This window comes from Hypanus sabinus, chromosome 27, assembly GCF_030144855.1.
Source record: "Hypanus sabinus isolate sHypSab1 chromosome 27, sHypSab1.hap1, whole genome shotgun sequence".
Classification (NCBI taxonomy): domain Eukaryota; kingdom Metazoa; phylum Chordata; class Chondrichthyes; order Myliobatiformes; family Dasyatidae; genus Hypanus; species Hypanus sabinus.
This window is the reverse complement of record NC_082732.1, coordinates 15,714,361-15,730,081: the sequence shown is the minus strand read 5'-3', so window position 1 is coordinate 15,730,081 and position 15,721 is coordinate 15,714,361.

Below are 15,721 nucleotides of genomic sequence, written 5' to 3'. Positions count from 1 at the left end.
CTAAGATAAGGACATGTTCGGCACAGCTTTGTGGGCCAAAGAGCCTGTATTGTGCTGTAGGTTTTCTATGCTTCTATCCAGGTGCAGGTAGGTGGGACAAAACAGAAGATCAGGTTAGCACAGATTAGATGGGTTGAAGGGCCAGTTTCTGTACTGTAGTCTCTGACACACACACTTTTAGATGAATACTTTTCAAAAATACTGACTCTGCCATGATGCACTTTCTTGACCCAAAACATTGACTGTCCCTTTGCCTTCACAGAGCTCCTCCAGCAGGGTGCTCCAGAGTGCAACATCTGCGGTCCCTTGCATCTCCTTCCAACAATAGTCAATTGGTAGTGAGGCATTTCAAGATATCCTGAAATAAATGATATAATTAATTCTTTCCAACTATGGTCATTGGTTAGCAACAGCAGTGCAATTTCACCGCACCCGCCCACCACCATCCCCTAATTCTGAGCTTTCTTTTTCTACCACATCACAGGCTCCTGTTTGGCCCCCTACAAAATGCCTCAATCTAACTGAATTGCTTGCCTCTTTCCTGACTTCGCTTTTCATCCTACCCCTCTCCCACACTAAGAACTCTCAATGGCTGGTCCTACACAATTCTCCAGTGCAGTCTCCTCAAAGTCCCATTGCAGTAAGACTTCACATATTCTCAAAACATAAGCAAACATACCAATCATTTCCTATTTGTTTGTTGTTTTTGTTTCTTGTCCTACAGCAACTGATGAACAAGAACAGCTTGTTCTTCCAAAACATGTATTGACTTTGCTTTTAAATCATCCCATTTTGTGTTTTCAATGCACTTACATGTAAACAAGGAACATTTTTGTTCCTTACATCAGTGTCTCTCTCCATTTTGTGTCAATCACTGGTGTGTTGTGAGCAGTTCTCTGCTTAGATCATGAATCACAGCAAGTGGGTTGAATCTGTCCTGATGAAGGTTCTCGGCCCGAAACGTCGACTGGTTAATCTTTTCCACAGATGCTGTCTGGCCTGCTGAGTTCCTCCAGCATTTTGTGTGTGCTGCTTTAGATTTCCAGGATCTAAGGAATTCCTCATGTTTGTGAATCTGCCATTACTTACTTTAGATCTATTTTGTGCTCTTTGAGAAAAGAAAGGAAGCTCATGGTTTCCTATACCTCATTATCCCAGATGCTCGTTATTTATTGCTATTTATTTATATTTGCATTTGCACAATTTGAGATCTTCTGCACTCTGGTTGATCTTTCATTTATGCTGTAATAGTTATTATTCTACAGATTTGCTGAATATGCCCACAGGAAAATTGATTTCAGGTGACATGGTGACATACAGTATATGTACTTTTGTAGCGGGGTGCTACACACAGCGCTAAAATAACGACATGGAGTCAATAAACTGCAGGTAAAGAAGATTTTATTCGAAATTCGCGGTTTCGCTTTAAAGCCTCCCTGATCCCGCCCTCCCCGGGTGCGGATGCTGTAGGAGGCACGTACTCACAGTCCCGCGCAAGCTTTTCCCTTTGTTGGTGAAGCAGACCTGGCACCCTTTTGGGACTGGCCTTTATGCCGGCGCGCTGGCTATTTGTGAGCCGGTTCGAGTGCACTAGGAAGTGGGTCGCCACATAACCCCCCCCCCCCCCCCAGAACTGGCAATACACCCCCCAATGTCCACAGTCTGGGCTGGACCCTGTTTGGGAGGTCGGTTCCTGCGCCGCGGTGCCGGGAACTCGACCGGTTGCGCCACGTCCACATTGGCCGGTTTGAGTCGGTCCACAGTGAAAACCTCCTCTCTCCCCCCAACGTCCAGCACGAACGTGGACCCATTTTCGTGAGCACCGTAAACGGCCCCTCATAGGGCCGTTGCAGCGGTGGCCGATGCCTGCCCCTTCGTACAAACACAAACTTACAGTTCTGCAGGTCTTTGGGTACGCAGGTCGGGTGCCGCCCGTGCTGCGAAGTGGGTATGGGGGCCAGGTTGCCGAGCCTCTCACGTAGTTTGCCCAGGACTGCTGCAGGTTCTTCGTCGTGCCCCCGTGGGGCTGGTATGAACTCCCCTGGGATGACCAGGGGTGCGCCGTACACCAACTCGGCCGACGAGGTGTGCAGATTGTCTTTGGGTTCTGTGCGGATGCCGAGTAGGACCCAGGGAAGCTCGTCCACCCAGTTAGCTCCTCGCAGGCAGGCCATGAGAGCCGACTTTAGGTGACAGTGGAAACGCTCCACCAGGCCGTTCGACTGTGGGTGGTAGGCAGTTGTGTGGTGCAGCTGTGTCCCCAAAAGGCTGGGCGCCGCTGTCGGAGGTAATGTGGGCCGGTACACCAAAGCGGGACACCCAGGTGGTGATCAGTGCCCGGGGGCAAGATTCAGAGGTGGTGTCGGTGAGCAGGATCGCCTCTGGCCGTCTGGTGAACCGGTCCACGATAGTGAGGAGGTGCCGCGCTCCGCGCGACACTGGCCGGGGGCCCACGATATCCACATGAATGTGGTCGAAACGCCGGTGGGTGGGGTGGAACTGCTGCGGCAGAGCTTTGGTGTGCCGCTGCACCTTGGCCGTCTGGCAGTGCATGCACGTTCTGGCCTATTCACTGACCTGCTTGCGGAGTCCGTGCCAAACGAACCTGCTGGAAACCATCCGGACAGTTGTTTTGATGGAGGGGTGCACTAAGTTATGAATGGAGTCGAAAACACGGCACTGCCAGTTTGCCGGGACAACGGGACGGGGTTGGCCGGTGCTGACGTCACAGAGTAGGGTCCTCTCACCTGGGCCTATGGGGAGGTCTTGGAGCTGCAAACCGGAGACTGCGGTTCTGTAACTAGGGATCTCCTCGTCTGCCTGCTGCACCTCAAAGTCTACCCCTTGGGAAAGGGTATGAATGTTAGGGAGAGAGAGCGCGTCCGCCACGACATTGTCTTTATCCGAGACGACATTGTCCTTACCCGAGACGTGCCAGACATCCGTCGTGTATTCAGAGATGTAGGACAGATGGCGCTGCTGGCGGGACGACCAGGGGTCGGACACCTTCGTGAACGTAAAGGTAAGCGGCTTGTGGTCTGTGAACATGGTGAAGGGCCTACCTTCCAAGAAGTACCTGAAATGCCGGATTGCCAGGTATAGCACCAACAGTTCCCGGTCGAAAGTACTGTATTTGAGCTCGGGCTGTCGCAGGTGTTTGCTGAAAAATGCCAGGGGTCGCCAGCGACCCGTGATGAGTTGCTCCAGTATCCCACCGCTTTGGGCACCACGTGCAGGGGGGAGGCCCATGGGATGTCGGACCTCCGTATGATCCCCAATTCCTCCATACTCTTGAACTCCTCCTTCGCCAGTTGGAGCTTGTCTGGGGGAAGCCTTCGAGCACGGGCGTGGAGGGGTGGTCCTTGTGTCGGGATGTGGTGCTGTACGCCATGTCTGGGCATGGCTGCCGTGAACTGCGGTGCCAGAACTGATGGGAAATCCGCCAGGACCCTGGTGAAGTCATTGTCGGACAGCGTGATGGAGTCGAGGTGAGGGGCTGGCAACTGGGCTGCACCCAGGGAGAACGTCTGAAAGGTCTCGGCGTGGACCAGACTCTTCCTGGGCAGGTCAACCAGTAGGCTGTGAGCCCACAAAAAATCTGCACCCAGAAGCGGTTGGGCTACGGCGGCCAGTGTGAAGTCCCACGTGAACTGGCTGGAGCCGAACTGTAGCTGCACCGTATGGGTGCCGTAGGTCCTTACTGTGCTGCCGTTCACGGCCCTCAGGGGAGGACCCAGTGCCCTGTTGCGGGTGTTGTAACTTGTCGGAGGTAAGACGCTGATCTCGGCACCGGTGTCGACCAAAAAACGGCGTCCCGACTGCTTGTCCCACACATACAGGAGGCTATCCCGATGGCCAGCTGCAGTAGCCATCGGCGGCGGCTGGCCCTGGCATTTCCCGGGAACTTGCAGGGTGGGCTACAGCGGCGGGTTTCTGCGCCCCACCGCTGGTGGTAGAAGCACCATTGTTCATTGGTCTCCCCACCCCTGCCTCTGGAGTTAGCGGGCTCTGTGGCAGGGCCGGGTCTGGTTTGCTGCTGGGAGCGTGGCCTGGTGATCTGTGTGACGGACGCCCCACTCACCTTCTTGGGTGGACAGCAAGTCCGCCCGGGCAGCCACCTTCCGGGGGTCGCTGAAATCCGCGTCGGACAGCAGCAGGCGTATGTCCTCGGGCATCTGCTCCAGGAATGCCTGCTCAAACATGAGGCAGGGCTTGTGTCCTCTGGCCAGAGACAACATCTCATTCATTAAAGCCGATGGAGGTCCGTCTCCCAAACCATCCAGGTGCAGTAAACGGGCAGCCCGCTCGCGCCGTGAGAGTCCGAAAGTCCTTATGAGCAGGGCTTTGAATTCCATGTACTTGCCGTCCGCTGGGGGAGACTGTAGAAACTCCTCAACCTGGGCCGCTGTGTCCTGGTCGCGGGAGCTCACCACGTAGTAGTAACGTGTGTCCTCTGAGGTTATCTGCCGAACGTGAAATTGGGCTTCTGCTTGCTGGAACCATAGGTGAGGTCGCAGCGTCCAGAAGCTTGGCAATTTCAACGAAACTGCATGAACATGTCGTTCATCTTCGGTCCAACTATCGTTTGGACCGTCGGGGTCACCAATTGTAGCGGTGTGCTACATGCAGCACTAAAATAATGACACGGAGTCGATAAACTGCAGTTAAAGAAGATTGTATTCAAACTTAGCGGCTTCGCTTTAAAGCCTCCCTGATCCCGCCCTCCTTGGGTGCGGATGCTGTGGGGGGCACGTAGTCACAGTCCCGCACGAGCTTTACCCTTTGTTAGTGAAGCAGACCCGGCGCCCTTTTGGGACTGGCCTTTATGCCGGCGCGCTGGCTATTTATGAGCCGGTTCGAGTGCGCTAGGAAGTGGGTCGCCACACTTTGATGATATTTACTTTGACTTTGACCTTTCTCAGAAAGTGCTGAGAGCAAGTGAAGTGGTTTGGATGAGCATTCGCTGTTGTAACATCATAGCCATCATGATCATCAACTTACACGTGGCAGTGCCCACTAACATTTCGTCCATTGGAAAAAAGTGATTGAATATTGATGCATTACTTCTTAATAAGTAATAGACATCTGACCCTCAATCTTTTCCACAATTCAGTAAGAATAATCTTGTTCTCAATATCACCTTCCTGCTCTCTCATCATACTGCAGTAGACCAAATCTCTAAATTACTTCTTGAATATATTCAAGACCTCCTCTTTCACCGCACACTCTGGGTTAGAGAATTCCAAATATTCTTGACATTCTGAGGGAAGAAATTCCTCCCGCCTCCTTCTTAAATGGGTGACCCCTTATTCTGAAACTAAAAACTTGTGTGAAAATCAGAAAAAAATGGAAATCTGAAATAAAACAGAAAATGCTAGAATCACACATGTCAGGCAGAATTTGGAGAAAGAGAAACAGAGTTACCATATCAGGTCAGAGATTCTTCATCATGGTGATCAACACATTTTCTCAGGGTTCACCCTGCTGAATTATTTATGTTTTAATAAAATCATGTCACATTCTACTAAACTATAATGTGTATGGATACAACCTACTTAACTACTCTTCATAGATCAACACCTTCATCACTGGAATTCACACAGTGAACTTTTCTGCAATACCCCCCTTGCGAATGTATTCTTCAGGTTTGAGTAAAGGAGATAGAATGTTATGTTCAAGTTGTATAGAACATTGGTAAGGCCTAATTTGGAGTATTGTGCACTTTTGAGCACCTGCCTACAGGAAAGACGTAAATAAGGTTGAAAGAGTACAGAAAAAAATTCACAAGGATGCTGCCGGGTCTGGAGGAGCTGAGTTAAGGAAAGATTGAATAGGTTAGGACTTTATTCCCTACAATGTAGAAGACTGAGGGGAGATCTGATAAGGTATACAAAATTATGGTATAGATGGGGCAAATGCACGTAGGCTTTTTCCAGTGAGGTTGGGTGGAACTACAACTGGAGGTCATGGGGAAAGGGTGAAAGCTGAAAAGTTTAAGGGGAATATGAGGCAAAACTTCTTCACTCAGAGGTTTGTGAGAATGTGGAACCAGCAAGCGGTGCATGCAAGCTTGATTTCAACATTTAAGAGAATTTGGATGTGTACATGGATGGTAGGGCTGTGGAGGACTATGGTCCAGGTGCAGGTTGATGGGACTAGGCAGGTTAAATAGTTTTGGCATGGACCAGATTAGCCAAAGGGCCTGTTTCTGTGTTGTTCTTTTCTATGACTCTATTTATGGAGACGTAGGCTCTGGCAGACTCCAGGTAATGTCTCATTTAGACACTCTAAAGCTGCATCAAAACTTTACTACTTTTAAGCAGACAGAGGAGGCTGCAGATGCTGGGATCTGGAGCAACAAACAATCTGCTGGAGAAACTCAACAGATTGAGCAGCATCTATGAGGAGAAAGGAAGCATTAACATTTCAGGTTGAGATCTTGCATCAGTCTTATGGTTACTATTTTTCTCAAGCCCCTTATCTCCCTAAATGCCCCACAATTTCTTCACTGGGCAATTACAAACAATGAAAATACATTCCTATTGGTTCACTTATATTAAAGGTAAAGTGCATTCAATATTAATGCTTCTCACTCAATTGACAGCACTAGTTTTTGTCGATAAAAGCAGAAAATGGTTGAAATATTTATTACATCAGGCAGCTTCTGCACAGTAAGGAACAGTGTTAAAATTTCAGGCCAACGAACTTCCAGTAGAACTGGGAAAAATAGGAGATCAATGCTTTTTAAAATTCAAAGAAAGGTAGGATGTGAGTGTAGGAGGGGAGGATCTATGATAAGGTGAGAGGCACAAGAGGTTAAATAACAACATGGGTGAAACTGCAAAGTCAGAAAACATCCAGGGAACTAATCAGTAATTTGGAATAATTTTGCAAAGAGATGCAAAAAGGTTTTTTTTTTGTGTAGTTTTAGTGATGTAGGTTTGTGTCTAAATACTGGAAGTATAGGGACATAGAGAAGTATAACTCAAAAACAGGCTCTTTGGCCCATCTTGTTCTTACCCACCATTTAGTGCCCGTCGATAGTAATCCCATTTACAAGCACTTGGCCTGCAGCTTTCGTGGCATTGGTGATTTAGTGCTCTCTAAGTAGTTAAATGCTGTGAGATTCTCTGCCCTCACCATCCATTTATACGGCGCATTCCAGATTCCAACCACCGTCTGGAAGAAATCTTCTTCCTTAGACCCCTTTGAAATCTCATCGCTTATCGTAAACCCTAGATTGTACCATGGGATTTAACACAGAGGGAGGGACAGCAGCTAACCTTCCATGTCTGAGAGATGGTGTTATGGACAGTACACCAACCTCTCAGTATTATATTGATGGGTCAGTGAATGCTTTGTGCTCGAGTTTCCACAGTGGGATTCGAACTCACAACCTAAATATTAGTAAAAGTACCAACTTTGAGCCACAACCATAACATGGACTATTTCCAACCTCTTCATTTATTCAGTTGTTATTTTCATTTGTAATTCTTCAGATTTAATAAGTATAACAATATTTCATTTCAACAGTAGTCTAATTTTCAAAAGACATTTTACTGGAGTGCTAATACAATTTCATGCCTTTCTGGATCTCAGATGGATTATTCTGACTATTGGCTCTCTCTGTTAAACAAATAATAGGTGACAAATTCTGTCCAAGTCTCAGAGATACACTTTTCAGCTTCCACATTGGTATTTTGTCCTGTTTAAAGACAACCTTGCCTCTCTCTCTCTCTCTCTCTCTCTCTCTCTCTCTCTCTCTCTCTCTCTTCCTGGCTAGCACACTGCCTTCCGCAGCTGTACTAGTCCATCATTGATACCAGCTCTCTATGCCTGGCACATTAATCTCCTCGTATGTTGATGGTGCACTTGGGTTGAGAGCTCGGCCTCTTTCCACGTTGTGCAGCTGCCAACGTTCTCCCTCCTTCACCATTTGAAGCTTATTCAATGAATTAGCAGTATAAACTGGGCCAAATGTCTCTCACACAAGCAATAAGTCTTAAAATACAAATGAACTCTATCTCACCTCGGCTGCTGTGATCTCCATCACGTTGAGCATGCAAGTAGGAAGTCCCAATGCAAAGAAAGTGTAGGATCCTCATCTTCTTAAATTATATTGCCAGTTGTTTATGTGAAAGGTGAGCAAAGTGATGAGATCACACCTGGAATTCTTGGCAGGACTGGTCTCCCTACCTAATGAAGGATATACTTGCAATAGGGAGTTCAGCAAAGGTTCACCAGAGATCATGGGTTTATGGGACGAGGAGAACTTAAGCAGACTGAGCTCATACAGTTTGAATGAAAGGTGATAACTGCAAAACTGACAGGGTGATGATGGGGTGTGTAAACCAAGGAACGTGGTATGAAAATAAGGGGTTAGACTTTTAGGACAGAAATTAGATATTTCTTCATCTAAAGCTTGCTAATCTTTGGAATTCACTATCCAAGAGGGCACTGTTGGAGTAAATTCAAGACAGAGATAAATAGAATTTTAGACATCAGGGGAATCAAGGGCTAGAGAGTCATACCTTATAAAGGCCCTTCAGCCCATCAAACCAATGGAGACCTTCAAGCATTCATCTACACAAATGCCTTTTTAAACTCCCCATATTCCTGTCAAACCACCCCCCTCAAATACCCACTAGAGGCAATTTACAATGGCCAGTTAGCTCACAACCCACACTTCTTTCCAGTTGTGGGCAGACACCAGAGAACCAGGAGAAACCCACGTGGTCGCAAGGTGAACATACAAAACCCTCACAGAGTGTGTGGGAAATTAGGATTGAACCATCGAAGGAGCTGTGAAGCAACAACTCTACTAATTACACCACTGTGTAGTGCGGTTGATGCTAGGGCAAAAAAATCAGCCAGCATCTTATTGAATGGTGGAGCACCCACATCTGTTATGCTCTTATGGATCTCTGTCTGATAGATTGCCTCCATTTTAAAATTTCGCCTGAAAATAAGACAAAATTTGATACAAGGACTTCTCTATTAGATTTCAACAAAAAGCAAGTAGGTTATTTACATTTCAAAAGATGCCATTACTGAGGAATAATCTCAAAAGTACATCAAGATCATAATTGGTATATGCTCCTAACTACATTTTCAGTAAATTTGCACAGTGCCTTCCTATTAATGAATGTTTTTACAGCACAGCAGTGGGGTGAACTCATACACTGATGGAATGTTCTTCATCACCAGATTAAAAACCTTAGCACTTTAAGAAAATTGTATGCAAGAGTTAAAGAGGGAAAGGAGCCTTTGTTCTTGAATCACTGACTCCAGGAGACAATTGTTCCACTAATTAATTTTTCTCGTTGTAAAAGTTTAGCTCATTCAGACCTGTCCTTAATTCTTATGGAAGAACTAAAGTCCCCGTCCAAACATGGAGACACATTTCACAAGGCAGAGATCCACCAACATTCACAGAAGCCACTCCAATTTGATGCAACAGTCTAATAATTGGACTACTCAGGTGATTCTGCATAAATGTTTAAAGTAGCCATGGCAAAAGAGGAAAGTGGTGTTTGTTCCATTGCCAGTCATTTCATAAAGATGCAGGCAAGCTTTTAAAATAAATAGTTGGAGGGTGAGGGTTCAGATGAGGAAGGAGTTAAAGATATAACTAGGTACTAAAATAATGTTAGCAGTGATGGTGGGCAGAATATAAAAGTGCAGAAGCAAACAGGGTCAAGCTATGGAAAGCAAATAAAATGGCAATTGGATGCACGAAGTATTAATAATGAAATACATGTGTGGTACAATTGTAGATAAGTAATTTTGATCTATTAATCAAAAAATTCAAAGATTTGAAGTACATTTATTATCAAAGTATGTATGCAGAATACAGCCCTGAGATTCGTCTTCCCACAGACAGCCAGGAAAAAAAAGAAACTACGGTACCTGTTCCAAGAAACACATCAGACCGCCAATGCGCGAAACAAAAAAAAGCATAAACAGCAAAAAAAATAAAACAGAGAATATGGAACACCAGCCCACACAGCCATCGAAAGAGTCCAGGCATGTTCCATTTAGCTCAGTAGAGTTCAATCTAGCGCTGTGTAATACATTAACACTGTGCTGTTTAGCAATCAAGAAATAATAGAGGCTTGTTACAAAAGTTAACCCAATAATTGGGAACAGTTTCACATAGACAAGGCAAACCAAAATGGCAAATGCTTCTCTAAAGATGAGCCCAAGGAATGTGTTCAAAACACTTTTATAAAGCACTGCATTGCAAATTTATCCAGGTAACCGTTTACGATAATGCATCACCCTCTGGCATTTGGTACTGCCAGATGCACAGAGTTTCGGAACTATTGGATTTTATTGCTATTACTACCCAAATACGCTTTTATTACACTTTTTCTTACATATTACACAGCACTTCATCACATTTTCATGTGAGCCCAGAGAGTTTAAAGAGATCGTGAAATAAACAAGCACTCTGAGCCCATTTCCCTGACCTCAGGTACTCCGATCCTCAACTCCAATTCCAACTGCACAGCAGGTGCAACTATGCAGACTCTGATCCTGGTTGCATTCTGAACTTCCAGCTCATATTCTCGACTACTAAATGAATCGAATGCTAGACCATGAGGATTTCTGAACAGCTGGAGGTCAGACAATTGGAATTTTACTGTATTATAGAAGTGAGCATTAGGATTCATCTCATTTGGGGGAGATTGATAATAAGAAAAAGAAACTTGTTCATTTGTGACAGTGGCAAACTGAAGCCTAAAACTTTAAAAAGTGCAACTACAAAACCAAGAGAGATAACTTGTGTAAAGTAGTACAGGAAGTTAGTTTAAATTGATGGGAAATTTGTTTAAATAAAAAGATAGTGGATTGGAAATAGCAGACTTTTAAAGGAAGTACTTGAGAATGTTGCACTAACCACTATGCTATTGGGTAGTATGGTAGCGTAGTGGTTAGCATAATGCTTTACAGTACAGGTGACCTGGGTTCAATTCCCGTTGCTGCCTGTAAGGAGTTTCTATGTTCTTCCCATGTGTGAATGGGTTTCTTCCAGGTACTCCCGTTTCCTCCCACAGTCCAAAGACCTACTGATTGGTAGGTTAATTTGTCAGCAAGAATTAAAAATGGGGGATTGCTGGGCAGTATGACTTGAAGGGCCAAAAGGGACTATTCTGTGCTGTATATCAATCTATCATTAAATAAATAAATAGATAGATAGATAGATAGATAGATAGATAGATAAATAGATAAATAGCTAGATAGATAGATAGAAAAAAAATCTCAGAGACGATCTTTTCCCATTAAGAAAGAAATGGAAGCTCCATAGGAAAGTGACATTTATGACTAATGATAGCACCTAATCATCATAATAGATTAAAAAGGCTTATTAAGTAGTGGGTTTCAGGTTTGGAAAATGATGGAGATCAGGATAGGGTGAGTGAAAAAAATTAATAGAGAAAGATAAAATATCAGAGTAAAGTGGCGTTAAATATAAAACACATTGTTAGTGAGCACAGTGAAGATCTTGTTTTTTGATTTCTCAAGTACCTTCAATACCATACAGCCCTCATTGCTGGGGGAAAAGCTCATTTCAATGCAGGCTGGCACTTTCATTGTATTCTGGATAATGGTCTACCTGACAGGCAGACCACAGTTCATGAGGCTTCAGAGCTGTGTGTCAGACATAGCTATAAGCAGGACTGGGGCCCCACAGGGGACTGAATTGGCTCCCTTCCTGTTTACACTGAACACCTCAAACTTCAGATACAATGCCAAGTCATGTCATCTGCAGAAATTCTCTGACGACTCAGCAACAGTTGGGTGTATAAAGGGAGGATGGGAGGATGAATACAGGGTCCTGGTGGAGGACTTTGTCAAATGGTGCAAGCTGAATCATCTGCAGATCAACATCAGTAAGACAAAGTAGATGGTGATGGACTTTAAGAAGACTAAGCCTGCACTGCTCCTTGTTACTGTTGCTGGTGAGGACCTATAAGTGCCTGTGGATGCATCTGGATGACAGAATTGAGTGGAGGCCATGTACAAGAAAGGCCAGAATCACCTCTACTTCCTGAGGAGACAGAGGTCCTTTGGAATATGCAGGCCTCCCCTTCACATGTTCTACGAGTCTGTTGTCACCTGTACTATCTTCTATGTGGTGGTGTGCTGGGGCAATGGCATCAACACAGGTGATGCCAACAGGCTTAATAAACTGATTAGAAAGGTTGGCTCTGTTATGGGAGTCGAACTGGATACTGCGGTAGAACAAAGGACCTTTGGAAAATCCTGGCAATTTTGGGCAATGTTTCTCACCCTCTGCTTGCCACCTTGGCTGAACAGAGGAGCCCTTTCAGTAATAAACTAAGACAACTGTGCTGCTCCAAAGAGCACTATAAGAGGTCATTCTTAGCCTCGGCCATTAAGCTCTATAATGAGTCAACCTATAGCCAGGGAAGAGATCATGGGTTTATGAGACTGAGGTAACTTATTTTTTATTCTTTCTTACTTCTCTTCTAATATTTGTACAGCTGTGCGCTTGTAATGCTGCTGTGACACTGTAATTTCCTTTGGGATCTATCTGTCTATTAACTGCTTTTACAAGTATCTTCAAGGAATATAGTCAAGAAAACTGACAGAAGATCACTGTAAGGCTGTAAGGGAATGGCAAGAATGTTAAACAAATATTTACCAACTGTTTCCACCGTAGAGGACATTGTCTGGACTATGCAAAGCCTACATAAGATTCCTAGAGAAGGAGGGATTCAACACCAGTGTTGAAGGCAACCTTGCACTTTCCTTCCATCACAAAGTGGTGGCCTACAACACATCAAAATGGTGTTGCTACCAATGTCAGAGGTCACGGTATTGGCAGAGTTTGCCCTGAACTATGAATGTTCAGTGAGAACTCTGACCTCTAGTGTTTGAGCTCTGAGAATTGGTTTCTGGATGCCTATGTATGAAGGGCGGCCATGGACTTCAGCAGTCTGTCCTGCAACAGGTTTCCAGCACTGCCGATTTCCCAATCTAGGACATGGCAGTGGCTCCATGGAACAGTAATTCACTCATCCTTTTCTTGATAGCAATACACTATTCAAAGTGAAAATAACTCATTCATACAATAGGAACATGGAGGATCTAATATGCATTACTCTCTAACCCCAGTAACCTTTCACCCCGAGTTACCAACAACATATCTGCCTCTGGGTTGATATCGAAGGTCAAAGCCTGAAGGCCAATTGGAAGTCCAGAAGCTGAGAGCCCAAGACTGAGATTCTCTGCAAGCCTTTTGGTGAAGTTGATGGCCCAATATCTGTGATTCCTCAAGTCCGCTAAAGGCTGGACACCAAAGACGATGGCCTATCCTGGAGTTAAATATATGTGTGTGGGTGGGTAGGAGGGAGGAATGTTGCTTTTGTTTTGTTGCTGTTGGTACAATATGTGCTCTTTTGTTGTGTTCTGTGTCTTTCTGCTATGGGCATGCTATGTTGGTGCCAGAATATGCGGTGATACTCAGGAGCTGCCCCCAGCACATCCTAGGGCAGGGTTCGGCAACCCACGGCTCCGGAGCCGCATGCGCCTCTTTCATCTCTGTGCTGCGGCTCCCTATGGCTTTGGAAAATAAATGATGAGTATTTAATTAAAATGTATTTTAAGTTAGTTTGTTAGTTTTTGAAATGTAATTCTAAATTTGAAGATTATGGTGATCTTGTACAATCTAAATAAAACGTGTTTTTTGTTGCTATTAATATACGTCACCACTGCCAATGCCTGACACCCGCCAGTGCGCGATTTCTTTAATTTTTCGATCCAAGGTAGGCCAACTATGGAGAATTCTAAAAAAAGAAAAGTGACTGAAGAAAACAGAACGTTTAATGATATGTGGGCAGGTTCATTTGCTTTCACTGCTGACGAGACTGGTTTACCGGTATGCTTAATACGCAATGAGAAACTAGCAAACAACAAAAAGTCAAAAGTCGCAAGACATTTCCAGAATAAACATGCAGCCTTTGCTCAAAAATATCCGGATGGAGATGAGAGAAAAAAAAGCCGTTTCGGAACTGATCTGAGCAAAAATCATTTCAAGAAGTGGATGAAGTCTGGAAAATCAACGACATATGCTAGTTTAGTTGCCGCTCAGGAAATAGTCAGGCACGGGAAGCAGTTTACAGATGGTGAATATATAAAAGAATCTTTCATTAAGATTTCAGAACATCTATTCACGGACTTTAAAAACAAGAGTGAAATTGTGCAGGAAATCAGGGATATGCCCCTCTCTGCAAAGACTGTCAAAGACAGAACCATAAAAATGGCAGAAGACATCAGAAGACAGTAAATTAAAGACATCAATTCAGCTGTGGCCTACTCGATTGCCTGTAATGAGTCTAAAGACAAAGGTGATATTGAACAAATAGCGCTGTTCTGCCGGTATGTAAACTCTGCCGGGCCACAGGAAGAAATGATTGAGTTGATACCTCTAAAAGACCAAACACGGGGGGGAGGACATCTGTGAGGCTGTCTTGAATTGTTTAAGAGCCAAAGTAATAAAGACCACCCACCTGGTGTCAGTAGCTACTGATGGGGCACCAAGTATGATAGGAGTGCACAAGGGATTTGTGGCTTTACTGCAGAAGTCACTGGACAGAAAGCTGCTGACTTTTCACTGCATCTTGCACCAAGAGGCACTGTGCGCTCAAACATTTCCTCCAGAATGCACAGAAGTAATGGATGTTGTCATTCAGATTGTCAATAAAATAATGGCAAAAAGTTTAAATCACCGTCAATTCCGTTTGTTACTGGACGAGCTGGAAAGCGCATATTCTGATCTCCTGCTGCACAACAAAGTCTGGTGGCTGTCCAGAGGGGAGGTGCTGAAATGCTTTGTCGCGTGTCTGGAAGAAGTGAAAACTTTCCTGGGCAGCAAAGGGCTCACCTTTCCTGAGCTGGAACAGCCAGAGTGGCTGGAAAAGCTACACTTCATGGTAGACATGACAGCTCACCTGAACAAGCTGAACACAGCTCTTCAGGGGAAAGGACGCACAGCCCTGCACATGTTGGAGGATGTTTTGGCATTCAAGCGCAAGTTGACAGTGCTTGCCAGAGATTTACAGAAAGGCACATTGTCTCACTTCCCCAATTTGAGAGAGTTCAAACAAGCTCACGACATGATAAATTCGGAGTATTTACATTCTACAATCATCGCAATGCAAACATCGTTTGGGAAATGCTTCTGTGAGTTCATAGAGGTAAAAAACACATTATCCTTCCCGGTCACTCCCCTAAGCATCGATCCATCCCTACTGAATACGACTGCATTGGCAGGTGTGAGTCAACCTGATCTTGAGATGGAACTGGCCGACATAGCCGACAAAGACATATGGGTGTCCAAGTTTAGACGCTTGACAGCAGACCTTGAAGATGTTGCCCGTCAGTAGGCCGTTCTTGCTCAGAATCACAAATGGAGTGATATTGAAAACCTCCCTAAACTGGACAAACTTGTGTTCAAAACATAGAATGCTATGCCCGACATTTATGTAAACATTAAAAAGTATGCGCTTGGAGTCCTGTCGATCTTTGGATCCACATATGTATGTGAGCAGGTGTTCTCCAACATGAACTTTATTAAAAACAAACATCGCACACGCCTCACAGATGACAGCTTGCGATCCTGTGTAAAGATGAAGGTGACGTCATACAGCCCTGATGTGCAGACGCTGTGCGCTGAGGTCCAGGAGCAGAA